A 5,987-nucleotide genomic window follows, 5' to 3' on the forward strand; every position below is an offset into this window, starting at 1 on the left:
CTAAATTTCAAAAAGAAAAAACAAACTTACTGTTGTTACAGTGTTGACAATAGAAATGAGCACCACAGAATTTTCTGTGCTAATAGTTTATATAGAGAATGTCACTATATCAGACTTTCAGCATAGTACAAAGGACACAACACACATAAACACACACACACACACACACAGAGGCCATGCCCTTAATAAAAAAGATGAAAAATATTCATCTTACAGAAAGCATGGACATATCTTTTTGGATACTTTCTGATCTGCTGGTTGTATTAGAGTAGGAATTAGTTAATTGAGGAGAGGGTTAGGGTAATTTTGAGTCACAATGTGGAGCTTTATCTCCGTTCCTAAGCTTTGCAGGAAATCTTTCAAAATATAATACTGAGAATATCTGAGACTGCCTTTGACTTACAGTGGCCCATTTCCTAAGTAAGAAATTTTAAATTCAATTCTCATAGTAGCAAATTTATACATTCTTAGTCTTTGATAAATTGTAAATAAAAATCTTTTGGATTTTAGCCTTCATTTGTAAGGTTACACTTGAAAACGTTTTAATGAAGACTCTATCTCTGAGAACCTGGATATATTTAATGAGAATGAAAAATCTGCATAGCTCACTGAAGCAACCAAAGGCCCCAAGTTAGAATTCTGTATCCCACAAGCGAATAACATCAGAAAAATTTCTCTCATCCTTAGTGGATTGTGAAAGAAGCGACTCTCCCACTGAGAGTCTCTTCTCATGCTTTTTATGAAAGCATCTGTTTCACCCGTGCCACCAGATATAGTCTTTTAGATCTTGACAATGGCTTCTGAATCTTCTCCACCGGTCACACTGGTCTTCATTTCAAAGGTTTATTGTAAGCAGGGCAGGTGGTAGCAATCCGAAGAAATCAAATATTATATCCGAAGAAAGCAAATTGGGTTGGCTAACTTTATGTATTTTGTCCAAATATAAGCCTTTCTTGACTATCTGTTTCTTTGCTTTTTATTGAGGAAAAATTATGCATAAGATGTGACTTCTGAATTAAAAAAAAACTCTTATGATCATAGAACTAACATGTGCCTGCATCATTGCAATATAATATCAATTTAAGATAATGCATGTGAAATGTAAAACAAACCACCATTCTCATACTAAAGGTTCTCCTTTACTATTAGTACCATTTTTTGTCAATGATACAATATGCATGTAAATATTTTTGTGGGATCATTTTTTAAATGTTTAAAATAAAAATATTCTTATTAAAAGAAATGAAGAATCATTTCTCTGTATTCGACATTAATAATTTTTTCACTTGTGTGGGATGCCTGGGTGGCTCAGTTGGTTAAGTATACGACTCTTGATTTTGGCTCAGGTGGTGGTCCTAGGGTCACGAGATCAAGCCCCACCTAGGGCTCTGACTCAGTGGGAAGCCTGCTTGAGATTCTTTCCTTTGGCCCCTCCCCTTGTTCATGTGCTCTCACTCTCTAATAAATAAATAAATCTTTTAAAAAATAATTTTTTCACTTGTGTAACATGACACAGACGAATACAACAATCTTTAAGCAGCTGACTAACCTGCTGTTGTTATACTATAATGTCTAATAACAAACATTGTTTGAAAAGAAGGAATCACAATCTGTGCAATAATTTTGCCCATTGCTTAGCTCTGATGTAATAGTGTTTCCTTGGGGCTAAAATGGATGAAGGAAGGGGAGGGTTTGGATACTGAGCATGATAAAAGATGGCAGGAATTCAGCAAACTTTGAAAATCATCCATTAAAGAAGAAAATGCAACATTGGAGATGAAACAAATAACAATAGTCCCTTCAATGTAAAATAACAAAAATAAAAATACTATAAAGTGATAATAATTTATCCAAATCTGTCACATAATAGCTATGGTAGATATTGTCAGTGGCAATGTCCATCTCCCTACCTCCTACTTCCCCATTTACCCCCAACCTCCTTGCAGGCACTATTTGCCTAGCTATCTAGATATTAGCTGCTAAGAACTCACACCTGTATCTTTGTCTGAGGTCCTTCCTTGGTTAATGGGAGCCTCCTCACCAGGAGAAGCCTGAAAGATCATAACAACAGATTGATGAGGTAGGGATGGAACAGCCCTCTAGGCAAGACAGCCTCTGTGATGTGATCCAAGCTTCAGAAGTTCCTACAAAGTCAGGAGGCTAGGCTTCTGAAAAGTCATCACTGCGTAGCTTTTTCCCTACCTTATCTGGGTCTTCTCACATCCTTATAGGTTTCTCATAAAAGCAGTTCCTCAAAAAATAGCATGTATAAGAATCCCCCCCCCCAAAAAAAAAAATCCCCATCTCATACTCTGCTTCTAAGGAGCCTGACCAAAGACAATTATCAGTATCACATAGTTATCTTGCTGTGTAAACAACAATTTGAATTTTTTAGTATTAAAACTATGTTTTCTAGGACTATTACTGTACCTTGACATTGCTAAATAGGTATCATGGTAACGTTCTATCACTTGGTTGCCTTATTCTTTGAATTTATTAACTTTTCTGATATTTTCATCAAATAGAAACTACAGTTTGAGGTAATGCATTTGCATAAGATGAACATCTAAGTATTGAAGCTGCAAGTTTTCGTCCAGTAAAGAATATGAGTACAGTAGACAGAACATAGGATTTGGAGCCCACCCCACAGAGTCTTATGTACTAAGCTCAATTTAATCATTTATCAGCCATGTGACCTTGGTCAAATCACAAATTTTTCTGCCTCTATTTTTTTTAAGTCATTGTTGCAATGACTAATATGATAATGTAGATAACGTGCTTAGACTAGTGTCTGGTGTAATAGATGCTCAGTGAAATTCTCTACCAATGAAAAATGGTTTAAATGTAGACATCAGCAAATTAGTTAATTAAGCCTGAGTTTGCACTCACTCTGCTTCCAATCTCTTGGTCAGTTTTCTTAACTGATGATGGATGTTTTCAAATAGGGCCTGTTTAACCTGGATCATAGGGTGCATGTCAGTATCTTAAGTGGAGCCTGACATTCCAATTTGAAGGAAATAAGAGAATGGTGGTATTGAATCCCTAAAATGTAAGGAGTTCTAGGCCAAAAAATGTTGTAAATGGGTAGCCAATAGAGAAAGCTCTCATCCAGACAAGTTTCTTTTTTTCTTGTAAAGTGAGTAAAGAGAAAAAGAAGACAGTTGAACTAACATTAAATATTGGGGGACTGTACCTAAAAATCCAAATCTGGCTTCTCTTGAAAATCACAGATTCTCATTCCTACATGCAGAAATTGACTGGAATCCAATAGAAGCTCTCTTATTTAGGTGTAACATGTACCCTCTATTTTTTCAGAGTTAGGGTAGCCGTATAATTTACTGCCAAAACCATCATAGTTTGAAAATGACAGGGATGGAATCAGTAATTATGCCAGAATAATAGGCACAAATTAGAAGTGGCCTTGGGCAAACTGGGATATAATCCTACCATACCCAGAGTCCCTTTCACTTCCTATTGCTTCTCACACTGAACCCTTTTATTCTACTATATCACTTGCTATTCACTTGGAAGTATCTTGAGATTTTCTTTAAGAGTTTCTGGTCCTTTGAGTGAGCCCAAGAATCAGTTAATTAATTAATTGGGTTCAGCATTCTCATAAGTGAATTGCTGTTAAGTAAAAAAAATACCTATAATAAAATCTGAGTGGTGTTTCCAAGATGATATACAATGTTCAAATATTTATATTTTTCTCTATAGCTTTCTGTGAATTCAAAACACTTCATAATTAAAATATATTTTTAAAAACATATGCAGACTTGTACACAATGAAAGCAGCAAGAGAAAAATGACTATTTTCATATTATTGGGATATCAATTACTTCTTTCACTCAAACAGTTTTGTGGATTGTATTAAATAACACATTTGGTATGCATGGTGAAACATCTTTTGAAAAGAGTGATTGGTGACCAAAGAAAAACACACATATGGAATACAAAGTTGGAGATATGGACATGACCAGCTTATGCAAGTGTATTTAGAATGGACAGCAGGCTTTGCAATCTGTTGCACTGGAGTTTTAGGGACTTACCACAGACAGTGTTTGTTATTGCAGAACGTTTTGCTTCCCAGGAGGAAGGAAGATTAACCAAAAGAAATACAACATTAAAAAATACACAGATGATCCAGCAAAATAAAGTCCTAGACTATAAACCACAAAAGGACCAATATATTTTCTTGGGAATTACTGGAGTGACCTAAAGTCTAATGCTTCCATCCTAAGGATGTTTACTGAAAGAGAAAATTGAGTAATGCTTGCATTGGCGTTTTAGCAAAGCCCTTGCTACCACTCTGCACACTCCCCACTCTCTCGTGGCTTCTTAGACATCTACAATTTCCTTTTGGCACATTTGACTTTTTGTCTTCTAAAAGCTGGCTTGCCTCTGGAATGTGGGTCAAGAAGCAGGCCTTATTTACTCATTGGGAAACTGACCACTACTGTGGAATTGAGCATACCTGATGGGAAGAAAGACAGAAAGGCCACATGCTCACCCACCCGCCATACAGGACAGCCATTTCTGGGCAATGGGCCATTTTGCTCCTACTATCACAATGAAAACTGCCATGTTGGGCCAGTTGATGTCTCATGCCTGGAGTATGCTGGTTAATTGATCTTCTAGCCAAAAGTCTTCTCTAAGTTCCAGAAATTCCTTCTTTGTATTCTGAAATGTCTGGAATTCTTTTCTGTCCCTTAAGAGGACAATCCCTTAGGGTTGTTTGAAAACATTTCACTCTTTATTTCAACCACAGTTGAGATGGTTATGTTAGGGTATAAATAATGTTTTCTATGACATTTAACCTAGTTCCTTAATTCAGCAGTTATTTTCATTTTTATTTATTCTTCCTGATATAGGAATTCTATGAAGGATGGAATATAAATTATTTAATGTAGCCCTATTTCATAATGGCTGAGGAGTTAGCGTTATTTTTCCTTCAGATTCATATTTTATGATTTTGAATACTATGATGGTAAAAGCTGAAGAACCTCATCAGCTGACATTCCTATGTGTACACTAGCCATCCCCATACTTCCTCTTCACACACACACACACACACAAATAATAATAATAATGAAAAGAATAAATGTATCAAATGAAAATAATAAAATTGAAAGTTATAACTGGAAAATATTTAATTACTCATCAAATGGCTTATTATTGGCCCCTGTTGTCTTATAGTACAGTCATTATAATACCAGTTGATACTTACTGTTGGTTTACTTTGTACTAGATGGCTTACTAAGCATTTTATGTGTATTTTCACATTTGACCAATGTGACAGCTCTTCAAAGTTGTAGTAATAATAATTAGTAGTAGTAATACTACTACTACTAATATCTGTATTTTATAGATTTTAAACTGAGGTTTACAGAAATAAGCTATTAATTGAGGTCATGGAGCTTACTAGTGACAGATCAGCGATAGCAATTTATAAATCTGTCTGACTCTCAAGTCCCCTGGCTCTTCAATCGCTGCAATTCTGCCTCTACCATTTTTAGGCTCTTAGAAAAGACAGTTCTCTTAAGTGCTTATTTGGTCTTTGATTTTAAGTTCAACTAAATTCTGCAAATTCTACTAATACTCGTTGTGTTCACTTAAACACTTAAACAGTCCAGGCATACAACCAAAATATTTCTCTTGACAGAAGTGTCTTTGCATTTTTATTTTGAACTTTCCTCAGTGTTAATAAAGATAATAATACCTACTTCAGAGGATTGATGAATATATTACCAGTAAGAGATAGCTATTATTATTATCATCATTTAATGATAAATTCTTGGCATAAAGTGGGTAATGAATAAGTGTTGGGTCTATGAATGAATGAAGACAGAAGGGAGATTAGGTCTTGTCAATAAGATATTAATAGTCTGATACTAGCAGCAACAGAAATGCCCAGCTATTTTTGTTTCAATGGTATAAGTTTTTTTTTAAGATTGTATTTATTTATTCATGAGAGAGACAGAAAGAGA

This window comes from Vulpes lagopus, chromosome 23 (genome assembly GCF_018345385.1).
Source record: "Vulpes lagopus strain Blue_001 chromosome 23, ASM1834538v1, whole genome shotgun sequence".
Lineage (NCBI taxonomy): Eukaryota > Metazoa > Chordata > Mammalia > Carnivora > Canidae > Vulpes > Vulpes lagopus.